The 16876-nt window shown below is 41.1% G+C and overlaps 2 protein-coding genes across 3 annotated transcripts in view; both read right to left on the bottom strand.

The window, feature by feature from the left end:
- The window catches only part of LOC135707576 (uncharacterized), a 335607-nt gene that overhangs the window by 231419 nt on the left and 87312 nt on the right, over window positions 1-16876 (bottom strand). The gene's annotated exons all lie outside the window — the stretch shown is intronic.
- LOC135707572 (bestrophin-4-like) overlaps window positions 1-16876 on the bottom strand; it is an 86030-nt gene that overhangs the window by 53482 nt on the left and 15672 nt on the right. The gene's annotated exons all lie outside the window — the stretch shown is intronic.

The following is a 16876-nucleotide window of genomic DNA, read 5'->3' on the forward strand; positions in this document are numbered from 1 at the left end:
ATTACAGCCGAGCATCAGTGTCATCGTCATGCTGCGATTAAAAGCCATTCCACACAGGATCAAACGTAACCTAAATGGAGGGAATCTCATTTGCATTTGATAATTAAAATCACTTCAAACTACCCGCGGTCCGGTGTTGTTAAACATATTGAGCATTAATTCCATCGTTACCGTGATGAGCTAAAGTAAACAAATTGATAACGTTTTCCACTTGAACGCCGCCTGTCCGAGGAATCATTGTGGAAAATAATCTGCGAATAAACAAACATTGCTGATCTGCTTTCGTACTAGGAGAGAGTGAGGTGAAATGAAAGGGTTGATTTTGATTTGGTTGCAAGCTTTAGTACAGCTCGACGTGACGAAAGGTAGATCAGCCATTTCCACTGACAAATTGCACTGCATCCTTACTTATATATTATAAATTATATATAAATTATATAAATAAAAACTATCAAGTCAGCATTTGAAGTGACATAACGCACAGTAGGGCGATTCTAAACAAAAGTTCACTATGCCTAAAAACATCTTTAAATCAATAGACACACATGCTACTAAAGGGTGGTTCGATCAAAATTTGGTCGACTTAAAGTTGACGCATTTCTTTTAATCGATCATTTAAAAAAACTGAACACCCCTTATTTTGAAGGTGTGTGCGTGCAGAATAATTCCTCTACACGGCGAATGAGAACGACTCAAATTTGAGTTTAGTTCACTCATAATCGCCAAAAGTGCAGGAACTCAGCGATGAGTCAAATTTGTCTCATGGTTTCCTGTGGAAACCCAAAAAAATCTGCCGGAAAATGAGGAAATTGACGAAAATTTTATTCAGTCTCGGAGTAGTACCAATAGACAGAGTGAATCCAATCTTTACTTTTCTCAAATTCGGGAATTTTTCCCTGGAAAATCCTGGAAAAACCTGGGAAAACATGAGGCAAATTAACTCATCGCTGAGTTCCTGCACTTTTGGCGATTATGAGTGAACTAAATTAAAATTTGAGTCGTTCTCATTCGCCGTGTATTTTGATTTTGACATTTGCTCTTCAGTTATCAAAATGGCGTCCAAGCACGATGAGCGGCGCATCAAAATTTGAACGCGCATCGCGAAAATCCGAACTACTCGCACGAAACCTTTGTCAAGGCAGACTTCCTGTGCATGAGTTTTATACGGCAACCGAAAGGGGAAAGGTGGCAGACATTTTCAAGCATATGAAACTGTCGAAGTTCGCTAAGAAATATCTGGTTTGGCAGGCTATCTGTACATGTGGTTTGAAAAGCGAAATTTTGATTGCAACCGGAACCGTCAACCCGGAAATTTACGTGAATTGAGTGTCTGGAAAAATGTCATTTCCTGCATTTCATGAAGTAACACAATTGTTCCGTGCTAGATTTGGCATCCTTCCATTACGGAAAAGTTTGAGGGTTGTGTCCAAAGCACGACCGCATTGTTGACGTAGAACTACGAGATTATTTTGCTGTTCTATTCAATAATGTATAAATTGATAAATAAATGGTTAGAAATTTTATTGAAAATTCGAAACCTCCTCCTCCTTCAGAATTAAATACTCTCGGAATTTCTTTGAAGTTTTCATAAGAACTCTCTTTACATTCGTGTCGGAATTTATTAAGAAAATACATTGGATATTAACCTTAAATCCTCTTTACAATCGTCATGTAATTTTACACAGAACCACCTAATAATTCAACTTTGAACTTGGCATTGTAGTCAAAACTCTATAAAAATACTTCCAAAAACTCAATTGGAATTTGTATCTTACATACCTTAATATCTCTAGAATTCATTCTAAAATTTGCTCTAACTTCCTTTGGAATTTTCATCAAAATTATCGAATAAGTTCTTCAAAATTATTGTATCCGGAAAATCTGGTAGTTGAGAAGTTTATAAGTATAATTTTTCCCAGTTCATCATCGAAATTTACGGACTTCTCCCGATGATTTAGAATTTCCGGCTTTTTCCCGATTCACTGGTCACCCTGTGTCCAGTATACAATAGTTTTTATCCATCTGAATAACATTACTAGAGATAGCAATCCCCTATCTAGTCGAAACAAAGAAAACGAAACTAACTCATTCGTAAGGATACATTTCTTAAGAGATGAACCAGCCCAAGGCTGAAAATCTCTCTAATAAAGCAAAAAAAAAGATACATTTCTAAAAGCGTAGGTCACTCAGCGCATAAGTAACCTACGTAAAAGTGACTCACTCTCTGTATAAGATTCGTTTTCAGTGAATGTAGACAGCTTAAGTAATGCTTTTGAATCAAATGTTACAAACGCTGCATGGTGAGTGAATTCTGAACTAAGAACCCAATCATGCGATAGGTATTTTCCAGCCGACTAACTTCACTGAATACAGAAACCTGCTGTCTTTCCGTGCTGTAAAGTTAAAACATGGAACTTGATGCAAATTGCACACTGAGCTTGACTATCCAATATCCAATTTCTAGCCAAAATGGCAAGCTAAACACATTGAAAACGAATCTTACTCAGAGAATGAATCTCTTTTACTGATTCGTATGGAGAATTATGGACTCACAACTGAGTAAAAATTATTCACTCTCTTAGTTAGTTTCGCTTTCAGTGTGCAACGCAACGAACACCCCTGTTTATCACTCGGCAGCCAAACGATGACTGCAGTCAAACTTTCTACGTTTCGCTTACTTAAGGATTTGGATTATCTATCTATGCCCTTTCTTTTTTCTGTATTTAGCTAATGTAGGTGAATGAATAGAAAAAATGCTACGATGTCCACGCTGCAGCAAACAAGTTCGATGTCGACCCGTCCAACGTGTAACGCTGACTGATTATGCGGCTTCAGCTTGTGTTGTTAGGGTCCCATTTTCTGATGGCTGTGTTAGGGGTGAACAGCTTGCGGTCGAGTATGAGAAATTTGATTGTTTCCATATTTCTTAATTTTTAGCTATTTAAACATTTAACATTTATAATATGTGACATACCATACATACATTTATTTGTACAACATCACATTTAAGATAAGACATAATCAACAATAGTACACCACAATACTCGGTTTGCGGCTGCCGCTCTCCATCCTCGGTCATGCCCAATGCTCGCTAGATCACACTCTACCTGGTCCACCCATCGTGCTCTCTGCGCTCCACGCCTTCTTGTGCCAACCGGATCAGTAGCGAACACCAACTTTGCAGGGTTGTTGTCCGGCATTCTTGCAACAAGCCCTGCCCACCGCATCCTTCCGGCTTTGGCCACCTTCTGAATGCTGGGTTCGCCGTAGAGTGCAACGAGCTCGTGGTTCATTCTTCGCCGCCACTCACCGTTCTCATGCACACCACCGAAGATCGTCCTTAGCACACGTCGCTCGAAAACTCCGAGTGCTTGCAGGTCCTCCTCGAGCATAGTCCATGTCTCGTGTCCATAGAGGACCACCGGTCTTATTAGCGTTCTGTAATGGTACATTTGGTGCGGGGGTGAATCTTTTTTGACCGTTGTTTCTTCTGGAGCCCGTAGTAGGCACGACTTCCACTGATGATGCGCCTTCGTATTTCACGACTCACATTGTTGTCAGCCGTCATTAAGGATCCAAGGTAAACGAATTCCTCCACTACCTCGAAAGTATCCCCGTCTATCGTGACATTACTTCCTAGACGAATCCTGTCATGTTCGGTTCCGCCTACTAGCATGTACTTTGTTTTTGGCGCACTCACCACCAGTCCGACCTTTGCTGCTTCGTGTTTCAGGCGGGTGTATAGTTCTGCCACCGTTCCAAATGTTCTTGCGATAATGTCCATGTCGTCCGCAAAGCATACAAATTGACCGGATTTCGTGAAAATCGTACTCCTGCTGTTGAGCCCGGCTCGTCGCATTACACCTTCTAGAGCAATGTTGAAGAGTAGGCATGAGAGTCCGTCACCTTGTCGCAGTCCCCGGCGAGATTCGAATGAACTGGATAGTTCACCCGAAACCCTTACGCAGTTTTGCACACCGTCCATCGTTGTTTTGATCAGTCTGATCAGCTTCCCAGGAAAGCCGTTCTCGTCCATGATTTTCCATAGCTCTGTGCGGTCGATACTGTCGTATGCCGCCTTAAAGTCGATGAACAAATGATGCGTTGGGACCTGGTATTCACGGCATTTCTGGAGGATTTACCGTACGGTGAAGATCTGGTCCGTTGTCGATCGGCCGTCAATGAAGCCGGCTTGATAACTTCCCACGAACTCGGTCATTTTAGGTGATAGACGACGAAAGATGATCTGAGATAGCACTTTGTAGGCGGCATTCAAAATGGTGATCGCTCTGAAGTTCTCACATTCCAAATGGTCGCCTTTCTTGTGAATGGGGCAGATTACCCCCTCCTTCCACTCCTCCGGTAGCTGTTCTGTTTCCCAGATCCTGACTATCATCCGGTGCAGGCAGGTTGCCAACTTTTCTGGGCCCATCTTGATGAGTTCGGCTGCGATACCATCCTTACCAGCTGCTTTGTTGTTTTTGAGCTGCTGAATGGAGTCCTTAACTTCCCTCAGCGTGGGAGTTGGGTCAGTTCTGTCCTCTGCTGCACTGACGTAGTCATTTCCTCCATTGTGCTGGTCTCCCGTGCCTACGTTCTCCTCGCCATTCAGGTGCGCATCGAAGTGCTGCTTCCACCTTTCAATCACCTCACGTCCGTCCGTCAAGAGGCTCCCGTCCTTATCCTTGCACATTTCGGCTCGCGGCACGAAGCCGTTGCGGGATGCGTTGAGCTTCTTGTAGAACTTCCGTGTTTCTTGGGAACGGCACAGCAGTTCCATTTCCTCGCACTCCGCTTCTTCCAGGCGGCGTTTTTTCTCCCGAAAGATGCGGGTCTGCTGTTTCCGCTTCTGTTTATACCGTTCCACGTTCTGTCGGGTTCCATGCTGCAGCATTACCGCCCGCGCTGCGTTCTTCTCCTCCAAAATCGCTATGCACTCCTCGTCGAACCATTCATTCTGTCGACTTCTTTCCACGTACCCGATGGTGCTCTCGGCTGCGTCGGTGATGGCTGCTTTTACTGTACTCCAGCAATTCTCTAGAGGGGGCACATCGAGCTCGCCCTCCTCTGGCAACGCTGCCTCGAGATTCTGCGCGTATGCTAAGGCGACATCCTGTTGCTTCAGGCGCTCTAGGTTGTACCGTGGCGGGCGTCGGTACCGTACATTGTTGATGACGGAAAGTTTTGGGCGCAGTTTGACCATCACCAGGTAGTGGTCAGAGTCGATGTTAGCGCCACGATAGGTCCTGACGTCGATAATGTCGGAGAAGTGCCGTCCATCAATCAGAACGTGGTCGATTTGTGATTCCGTCTGCTGTGGAGATCTCCAGGTGTAACGATAGGGGAGGTGGTATTGGAAGAAGGTGCTACGTATGGCCATGTTCTTGGAGGCGGCGAAATCGATGAGTCGTAGGCCGTTCCCGTTCGTCAGCTGGTGGGCGCTGAACTTTCCAATCGTCGGTCTGAATTCCTCCTCCTGACCTACCTGAGCGTTTAGGTCTCCTATGATGATCTTGACGTCGTGGCTTGGGCTTGATCTTGGCGTCCTTGTCATCATCAGTGATTCCGGAGTGAGGGCTGTGCACGTTGATTATGCTAAAGTTGAAGAATCGGCCCTTGATCCTCAACCTGCACATTCTTTTGTCGATCGGCCACCAACCGATCACGCGCTTCTGCATTTCGCCCATCACGATGAAAGCTGTGCCCAGCTCGCGTGTGTTGCCGCAACTCTGGTAGATGGTATGATTACCTCTGAACGTTCGCACCATGGATCCTGTCCAACACACCTCCTGCAGCGCTACGATGCCGAATCCGCGGTCCTTCAGTAGATTGGCGAGTATTCGGGTGCTCCCGATGAAATTGAGAGATCGACAGTTCCACGTGCCGAGTTTCCAATCGCAAGTCCTATTTCGTCGCTGGGGTCGTTGCCGTTGGTCTCGGTTCGTATTCCTCTGTTGCTGATTTTCCATTGCAATGTTTTTTTACGGCTGGCTCGCAGGGCCTGACACCAACCCCCTAACTTTCCGGAGGACCAGGGTGCACAGTTGTGCTTAGAGTCCTTCACTGGCACTCGGACGTAGATCAGCCGCCCCTAACATGGGAACAGACGCTGCTGTGAGCCGCTCCTCCTGGAGAACAGACGCTCAGGCTTGCCGAAGCAAACCCCCCCTTCCCTGTCAGCCTATGACCAAAGTTCCCACCGGGGTTGGTTACCCGATCTTCCCTAAGGTTGCTCACAGTTCCCGGCCGGTACCATGGGGAGGTAGGGATAGGAGTTGCTGGGAAGAGGCTAGTGATCTCAATGGGATCTGTATTGCGCATTACCCAGCATTAACCGAGACATACCACACAAATCTTATAAAACTGCCGAATCGCTCGACATACAAATCATCAAAATCCATTGATTATTGGCCAAGCTATTAGCATTTAAAGTCTGACAAATTTTCCTGTGCCACCCTTCCCGAAAGACGTAGTCCTACGTAAAAAAAAAGGCAACAACCCACTCAACACACCAGAGCTCCACCCAATCGAAAAATATTGAGCCATCGTCAAGCGGAACCTGAAGAGGACCCAAAAAACTGCTGGAAGCAAGAAGCAGTTTAAGGCAAACTGGCATTCTGCGGCGAACAAAGTGGTGGCTGTACAGAATCTGATGGCAGGAGTTAATGCCCGACAATTCCGATTTGGCCAACCGGAAGCTTAGCTAAATTTTTTTTCTGTATTTAGGACAACTTTTAAGGAAGGTACGATCGAAGTGTGCTGTGCTCGTGAACGGACGCGATTTTTGTGTCCTCCCGTCATTTTTTCAATTTTCCACATTGAAATTTTTCTACATTTTGACTCGAATGATTTTCAACTACGGACTTGCAGTGGCAACGGGTCGGATGCGCGGTTTATCGAGTGTTGAAATGGTGAAATTCCGAATTTGGGCCGAACGCGAACGAAGGGTACAAAACGCGTTCCGCTGGTTAGCCGGCAGCAGGAAGGAAGCACTCGCAGCAGTAGCACCACCGGGTGAAAAACTGCAGCCAGAATCAGAGGACTAGCGCTGGAGGAGCACGAGAACTTTTCCAGCTTCCCGTCGGCGCAGTGGAACTCCCTTGAACGGCGAATAGATCCGGATCAAGCAGGAAGAGTGGAAGTCTTTTACCCACGGCCAAGGAAACGAAGCAAATAGTGTTTGTAGTGTGTTGATGTATCTGTGTGCAATGTGAACACCATCAACATATCTCAAGCTGCCTTTAGGTTCAATCGGCTAAACTTGGTGAGTTCGTTCCTTTTTGTTCATTATATCTTTTCAATCCAGTAACGATCATAATCTACCACACCTTTTCCTGTTGTGTTACTGGAACAAAATTTTCACCGAACTCTAGTACTGAACAGGAGGGGAACAGGAGTTTTCAGTGAGAAGGGGAACGCACTTTAGACCTTGTTATTTTTAATGGCTTGTTAATAGTGACAAGACTCGAGTATGTAGTTGTTGGTGCTGCCATGGTGATTGTATTTGGTGAGCTTGTTACAGTTAAAAACAACCCGTTTGTTTCCTGCCGGGATAACCTCAATCGCGCATGATCTATTTTGCGAGTGCAAGAACATAGTTGGGTCTGGGGGGGGGGGGGGAGATATTAGGATTTATCCCAGGCTACACACTTAGAAATTATCGCCGACTTCGGTAATTTTTACCGAAATCTGAACAACTGAACTTTTCGGTAAAATTTATGCAATTCAATTCAATTGCTTTTCAGCTACTTTGGAACTACAGGTCGGACTCGATTATCCGGAGACTCGATTATGCGGAGACTCGATTATCCGGGATTCGATTATCCGGAATTTTAGACTCGATTATCCGGAGTTTTTTTTTTTTTTAGTTAAAAACTTATAAAATAATAATAATAATATAATAAAATGCAGACATTTGAAATAATTTTGTATTATAATATGCAATATGATAATTTTAACAATCGTTAAGAGATTATCCGGAAGATTTGATTATCCGGAGTGTAAAAAAAATTGATACTCCGGATAATCGAGTCCGACCTGTAAATCTCCACTAAAATAACAAGATTTAATCTTTTAAACAAGGTTGAACATGTTTTGATATTATTTTCAAATTCAATAGCCTTTAAAATGAAGGTCAAAGTTTTACCGAACGTTCAGCTGTTCTGATTTCGGTAAAATTTACTGAACACGGAAACAAAATCTTAGTGTGTACTATTGTAGAAAATCGTAATTAATAGATATTGGGCGGAACGCGTTGGAAGGTTTAGAAAAATAGGGCGCCCGCTTGATCCAGTTTGGGATACATTGATGACTGCTTTCGGGAACGTGATTTGACTTGTTTAACCAGGGCTTAACAATCGTCACGTCGGTCATAGCTTGTTATGATAGACTGAACAAATGATAAGACAATCTTATTCAAATGTCATAATAATACCTCTGACCAAGGCAAAATTATTACTATGGTTTTTATTAAACTTGACGATACCAATACTAATAAGGAAAGGAATTCCACATTTCCTTTTCCCAAGTCCTTTTCCTCTCCTTCCCTTCACTTCTTCTCTTTTCAGAAAGCGAGTAATGGCGCTATAACCATATGCCATATAGGGCTAGGACAAGAGTTAGTGCTCATGTCCCAACCGCTAGAAGAAAATGGAGCATCACTTACCCTTTTTAGACTAGATGCTCCCAACGACAAATGATTTATAAATAACAATACAATGGAACGTATGGTACGAGATGTCCACGTTTCATCCATTTATTGGATTCTGAAGCATCGTGCTTAAATCTTGGATTTAAACAGGCCCGATGTTTCTAAATCATCTTGCCCCTCAAATGCTGCACAGTAGGCCTGTCCGTTTTGATATATTTTGCGCATCTATGATGTGCAACATATACCAAATAGGAAAAAAAAAGTGATGAAGGTATATCTATCATTTTCCAGGATGCTTTCATGAACTGGCTATGTTGGTGTTAGATTAGATTAGATTAGATTAGATTAGATTAGATTCAGTCTGCTGTGAAATTCAGGAGAAATTGCATTTTTTAAATCACAAACTAATTTAAAATCAACAACGCTTGAGCGTGACCGATGCGAGTCTGTGAACACTGAGTATTCAATAGCCGTATGAAATTTTTAATTCTTCCATAATGGAACTGCTGCTTCTACAATACAAAAATCTTCTGAACAAGTAGTAAACATAAAATCCAGATAGGAATTGAGCTGGTTACGAACATGGTTAATTTGATGAAGTCCTAAGTGGCTGCTTTCATCAAAGATGAATTGCAAAGTATCGTATTCACCTACTATTGGTAACAGCAGAGAATCATTACTATATTACTATTCTCTATAAAATTAACAGTATTCTGGTTAAAATCTCCATAAATATGAATTTGGATTTTTGAATCTTCTCTTTGAATTTTCAGTTCTGCAGTAGTGAAAAACTTTTCATAAGCTGGTTTTTTGGAAAACTGTGAAGGAAAGTAGACAGAAGCGAAAATATCTTCACCGTTTATTAAAATTTCAACCCACATATCTTCCAATTCTTTTGGTCTTTCACTAGCGATTTGTTCAGCTTGAAGTGTAGCATTCATAGCTATAAGTACAACACTACCTGTTTTTTACCTGATAATGATAAATCGCGGTCACATCCAAGGAAAAATGATTTATATAGTTTTCATAAAAGTTGACGATACAAATACTAATGAGGAAAGGAATTCCGCATTTCCTTTTCCCAAGTCCTTTTCCTCTCCTTCCCTTCCCTTCTTCTCTTTTCAGAAAGCGAGTAATGGCGCTATAACCATATGCCATATAGGGCTAGGACAAGAGTTAGTGCTCAGGTCCCAACCGCTAGAAGAAAATGGTAGCGAGCAAGGGCGCTATAACCTAGGCGAATACAGCATTCCCTCCGTATAGGTTACGTCCGCACACCGCTCTCTGTTGTCCTTCGACTGAGGTCGGCTGGATCGATTGAGGGATGGCAGTGGGTGGGCGGTGCCGTCCACGCTTGTACGGAGGGAGGACTGTACGCTCGAACACAAGGGGTAAATACCTGTGTTCCATCCCAGGAGATCGGACAACCAAGGAGTGTACATTAACTTTCTTAGCTCTGTCACTCCCAACGATTTATATAGCCTATTTTCAAATCCTGCATACGGAGCGGTTGGTACGGTATGTCCCCGCTCTTTGATTACCTGTGGATTAAATGTTAACCACTGTCTATACTTATTAAGTAGACATGGTAAACATTCACTTTCACAAAAATTAACTAAACGCTACACAGTAGGCCTGGCCGCTTTATTGTTTGTTTCACATCCTTGATGTGCAGCAGGCATTAATAATGACAAGAAAAATGATAGATGTATCATTTTCCAGGATTCTTTCAAGTACTGGCTGTGTATGTGTAGACTAGACTAGACTAGGCTAGGACAACTTTTAAGGAAGGTACAAATCGGTTTTTTCATCTCTCTTTACCAAACTCCCCACTGGCCAGTGGTGACGGGGGGGGGACACCCCTCACCATCCCCCTCTCCAAAGGGGGAGTTTGGTAAAGAGAGATGAAAAAACCGATTTGTACCTTCCTTAAAAGTTCTCCTAGCTCGCTATTCTAATATCTATATGCAATCTTCACACTGCCGTACTCTTACGGAACTATCAACTTTATGCTTTCATCTACTCCATCTATCGTATAAAAATTACCACTACAGTCTGTTATTTGAAATTAGCATCTTCAACTAGGTGTAGTGAAGTTGAAATTTTCGTTTCTCAACAATCCATTTACATGATATTATGAGATAACTGGTTCAGTATTTCTTTAAATAGTTTTAAATAGTACTTTCGAAACACTTTCCGTAACAAACGATGCAATCTACTGCTCTAGATGTACAATTTTGTGGAAGTGATAAAATATCCAACTTTTAACTGTTCCTCAAAATTCATTGGGCCCCTTAGGGGTTGTCCATTAATTATGTCACACATTTAGGGGGAAGGGGGGTTTTGAAAACTGTGACGAGCCATACAAAAAAAAATAAGGTTCATACAAAAAATGTGACAAAGGGGGGAGGGGGGTTTGAAAATGGGCCAAATTTGCGTGACATAATTAATGGACCATTCTTTATTATGTAGGTCGAGTCGAGCATCACTTCTGGTCACTGCCCTAAAAAAAATAACCACAAGAAAGGGCTTAACGACGTGAGATAGATCTACCATCCGGGATTCCGTTCGTTTATGGTATTTGCTTATGAGGATATTACAGAAGTAATACCAAATTAGACCAGTGATCAGAAGTGACGCTCGACTCGACTTACATAATAGGACCCATAATCAGCATTTATTTACTTTACTTTACTTTAATTTACTTAATTTTGGATCACTGAATCCTAATCTGAAATCAGATTTGGTTTAAGTGTACTATTTAGTATCATATAAGTGATTGTATGTAAATACTAATGATAATTACCTACATTTAGTTGTGCAAGGTTGGTAAGGGCACATTTCGAGTATGAGAGGGTGATTGCAGTTTGCTCAAAAGTGCCTTAGTAAAATGCAAGTACTTTCAATGATTACCTGTAGTTGCGAAAGTTAAGATGTATACCCATATTTTCGTTTATGTCTAGGCGTGTTTGCCATACAGAAACCTATTTATTTGATTTTGTGTGGTAGATGGGTTTCGGGTGCGGACGGACATATGGGTGATAATATTAACTTTGACTATATGTTTAGTATTACTTCTGCGTGAAGTCAACGATTTACATAGTTGAAGATGCTAATTTCAAATAACAGACTGAAGTGGTAATTTTTATACGATAGATGGAGGAGATGAAACTCTAGAGTTGATAGTTCCGTTAGAGTACGGCAGTGTGAAAATTGCATATAAATAGATAGTAGATAGCGAGCTAGGACAACTTTTAAGGAAGGTACAAATCAGTCTTTTCATCTCTCTTTACCAAACTCCCCCTTTGGAGAGGGATGGTGAGGGGTGTCCAAAGGGTGTTGTGAAAGTTCCGAAACCTTCAGGGAAATTTCGTTGTCTTCAGGGATGTTTTTTGAATATCTGGAAAATTTTCTGGATCATTAGAACATCCTCTTTCTTCCGGAATTATGTCCTTGTTTCTTTCGACTGTTCCGTAAGCTCTGTGCCTTCCGACTTTCTTCAGATGTTTCTTCCATTCTACCTTAGAAAGTTTCTGCCAGCGTCTCCAGGAAGATTATTTCGTCTTCTCAAGGAAGTTCAATTAATTCTCCCAGAAATTTCTTTCGTCTTCCTCTGGAAGTTTGACCATAAGCCAAAGGTGTTTTTGTTCGACTTCTATTGGAAGGTTTTTCCGAGCTTCTTCTGTCTTTCCCTGGAAATGGCTACTTCTGGAAATTTACTTCCGGTTTCCGAAACTTTTTTGGCTTCCTTTGGATGTGACATCCGATTTTTTTCCCGATAGTTTATTTAAATTTTCGCCACAAGTTTCTCAAGTCGTGTCTTGGAAGTTTCTCGGAAGTTTTTCCAGCTTTTCTCGAACTTCATCCAGGAGAGCTACTTTCGTCTTTCTCTGGATGTTTTTTCAGCTCCATTCAGAAGCTAATTCAAACATTCCCCGGAGTTTTCTTCCGGAATTTTCCGATAATAGTTCAAAAGCTAAAATTTTTATTTGATTAACGGCTTTCTCAGTCTTAAAACACTGCAACGACTACGATGCAATTTGTCCGACATTTCGGCCATAAGTTGTGGCTTTTTTCAAGGGAAAATATTGTTTGTCGTTATTGTCAATAGTTTAGTCGTTGTTGTGTTTTCCATATTTTGGTTTCATTTACTGATATTTAATTGAAAAAAACACTACTTCGTCACAATTTTGAGGACAACGATAATTTTAAATATTAAATTAAAATAATTAAAGAGTGAGAAAGCCGTCAAACAAAGCAATTCCCCTCAAATCCCAGTCGTCACCATGGTTAAAATTTTCGCTTTCAAAAATATAAAATTAAGGTTCTACAAAGGGTAAGTAATTTTGTGTTCTTCTTATTTTTTAAATATCATAAAATCATCATCATTAGTTTACACATACATTCATATATTATGAATACGAAAATTTAAAACATGTATTTCGTGATCTTAGACCGAAAATTTCCTGGGTTAAACACATTCACTTTATTTACTTACTTGTGTTCTTCGAAGTATAGCACAATTAAACGCAATCGAATACACGAAACTCAAAGCGACTGCTTCACAAAACTCTTGGTGAACAAAATTTATCACAAAGAAAACCATTTCTACTTTATTGCTTTGCTAGCAATCGTGAAAGTATCATTGAAGCAGCGGTGCCAGATGTATTGCCTCTAGCAATGAATTTAAGTTTATAAAAACAATTAATTGCGAAGTCTGCCTCATTAACATAGATGAGTGGATATATTTAATGGTGGATAAATATCAAAAACTGATTAAATAAAACATAAATGACCATGTTAGACATTTTACCGGTCCAATTAAAAAAGTCACAGAAGATTGAATTCAACACTAACAGGGTTGATGGCAGCAGTGCACGTAGCCTGGTATTCACTTTCCCGCTCAGGGGTGTAAACAAACTTGCATACAGCGCAGTCTGGCAGTGCGAATGTTTTGTCTGCTACATTCTTATCCACTAGATAGTGTGACATCACATTTGCTGTTGTATTGAAATGAAGGGAGAAAAGAGATGGTTAAGTTTTCCGCACCATACCAGTTGATATTTATAAAAAATGGGTAGCTTTGGCGTGGGGACATGCAATTCCAATGAATTTTACCAATACATTTAGAAAATGATGATCGAAGAATATTTCAAAAAGAAGAATTAAACAAAATAATGACCCTTTGTAGAACCTTAAATAAATAGTAAATACCAACAAATACCGATTTTGTAATACCTTTGATACCGATAAGCTTTAAAACAATCTGGCAACGCTGGGCAGGACGGCGAAGCAGGAAGGACAATTTCAAAACTGAATTCTTACATTTGATAAGCGTTTGCTAGTACAGAGGTTTGGCGTGCCAATCATATGGTTGGAAAAATATTCAGGCTTATCAGTAAAAAGTGATCAACTTCCCCCCGTTTTGCGGTACTTAAATGTTGAGTTTGAGTATACACTCATTATTCTATTTGAATGTTAATTTCCTCATGAAATTTTTTTTTCAAAAGACAACTTTTATTTGTTATGCATAACAGTGATCAGCTAACCCCACATGCCCCGAAAATTCAGAGCAAGTAAATGAAACGCTTGCTTTGTTTGCTATCACAAAAAATGACAACTTTTGCATTGGAAAAGATGGTTAGATACGTTTCCCTTTTTGATTTAACGCACAGAGGAGTATTTGCGTCGAAAAATTGGCCAAAATGATTTTCATTCATCTTTGTATTTAAATCGCTGTGTATTGTTAAAATAACATATGATTTTGCCTTACAAAAGTTTAATCAATGGATTTTATCCACCTAAGAGTGATATATTGGACTCTTTATGGAACCAGGGCATTGCTCATTTTTGTGTTTGCAAATTTTGAGCTCATGTCTTTTCAGGTGAACCGACAAAAAATAACCAGCCCGACAATGGCTCTTTTTGCAATACAGTAAGATCTCGTTTTTGGCAGTACGACTCAAAGGTCTTTATTTCATCATTTGTGATTTGCATTTAATAAATCCTGTGCAACGCAAGAAAGGCAAAAGCTTCGTGTTGCTGTCTGTATAGGTTAATATAGGACTTCCGAACTTTATGTTAGTCGTACATCCGGATAAAGCGGATTCCAATGAAACTTTGTGGGTGTATGTACTTTCTCTACTTAGGCTACAGGCTAAGTCTACACTTGCCCCGTAACGTGGGTAGATCACCTTTTCGTGGTACGTTACGGGATGTAAGATCTACCACCGATTCCTAGTCCTGACTTCTTCAAACTAGGGGAACAGGATTTTTCAGTAATCAAAGCAACACATCTTAGTCCTTGTTACTTTTTATGCCTTGTTGATAGTGATAAGTCCTCGGGTTGCCTGGACCGAGGATGATCTTGAAACAAGGAAAAAATTAGTTAGTTAGTCTTCGCCTATGTGATTCCTAATCTTCTAATCGTTATTCCCTAGTTTGAAGTGGTTAAGACTAGGGTTCTGATGCATGGTCATTATCGGTGTCATAGCTTGTTTTTGTTGTTAAGGAATCCAATGTTGACTGACAAAGGGGCGTGCCTTTGGAGGGTGTTCCAACTCCGAAGGGTATAAATAGCGGAACCTTTCAGTTAGAATCGATTCCTTGCGATGAAAGCAAGAATGATAACTGTATCAAAACCGAATACTTCATCATTTCTCAATAGTGATGGAGTAATACGACATGCACTAAACTAAAGACACGGGATATTAAGGGCGAACACGAAATTATTGCAACACATTCAACAGGGCATAACTTTTTTACCATTGGGTAAAAATCAACCAAATTTTGCACACTTTCTCATTGATGTGTATTGTGTACATGCTGTCAAACTCGAAGTCGTGTTTTTCGATTCAACGAAAATGGAGGTGAACCAACGCGAGTTGAGAGAACAAATTCTTTCCAAACACCTGGAATTTCCTGACCTGTCGCACCGGCAGTTGGGAAAAATGTTGAACATTCACCATTCAACCGTCTCCAGAGTGTTGAAGCGGTTCCAGCGGGACCACGGCAAAGGAGCTGGAAGAAAACCGGGACCGGAGAACAAAAAGACGGAGGGAAAGGTGAAGCGGATGATTAAAGCAAATCCCAACGTCTCAAGCCGTGATTTGGCTAAAAAGATCGGCATGTCGCAGAGCTACGTCCAGAATGCAAAGAAGAGAGCTGGACTACATACATACAAGGTACAGAACTTCCCAAACCGCGATGAGCGGCAACAATCGACGGCTAAAACTCGGGCACGGAAGCTCTACGAGAAGATACTGACAAAATATGGCTGCTGTGTGATGGACGACGAAACGTATGTAAAAGCCGATTTTAAGCAAATTCCGGGGTTGGAGTTTTTCACCGGCAAGAGCAAGTTCGATGTGGACGACAAATTTAAGAAGAAGAAAATGTCGAAGTTCGCCTCCAAATATCTCATTTGGCAGGCCATCTGCTCTTGCGGACTGAGGAGTGAGCCTTTCGTGACAAAGGGCACAGTAAATGGCGAGATCTACAAATCTGAGTGCCTCGAGAAGCGCCTTTTGCCGTTCTTGCAGCAGCACGACGAAGCTCCGCTATTTTGGCCAGATTTGGCATCATGCCACTATTCTAAAAGTGTCCTGGAGTGGTATGAGGCCAATTCTGTCCATTTTGTTCCATTTTGTTACTACAATAGATCAAATTACAGGTCGCAGTGGTATTATGTCCCGAACAGAGGAAAAAAAAGCCTACACTCCCAGATCGTTGAATTTTCAACCGCATTTTTATTATCAGTGCAGACGTAAAAAAGTTGTTATTAGAAAACCGTTTCCCTATAAAAGTACCCATCTTCCGATGTATGGGCGACTTGTAGATATTTAAGTTATCCTTCTATACAAAAAAAAACTTATTTCAAATATGTTTTTGAAAAAAATCAATATAGATTTTTTTTAATATTTATTTTTTCAGTGTAGTAATAAAAATATTTTTTTAAATGTTTTTTGTGAAAGTTCCAAGAAATTTTCTTAAATTTGCTTTGCGACCAAATTTATGTAAGTCGTATCCCTATCCCAGCTGCACCTATACGGGGGCAACCCCGGCGTAGTGGTTGGCATCCATACCTCTCACGCCAAAGTCATGAGTTCAAATCTCATCCCCGGACAAGTCAGGAATGACCCAAAGGTGTTAAAATAACTATAATAATAGTAATGATAATAATGATAAAAAAAAAAACTGCACCTATCCCTAAAATTTGAGTAAACA

Source organism: Ochlerotatus camptorhynchus, unplaced genomic scaffold, assembly GCF_037179485.1.
Source record: "Ochlerotatus camptorhynchus isolate MF236.1 unplaced genomic scaffold, CSIRO-AGI_Acam_v1.1 ptg000314l, whole genome shotgun sequence".
Lineage (NCBI taxonomy): Eukaryota > Metazoa > Arthropoda > Insecta > Diptera > Culicidae > Ochlerotatus > Ochlerotatus camptorhynchus.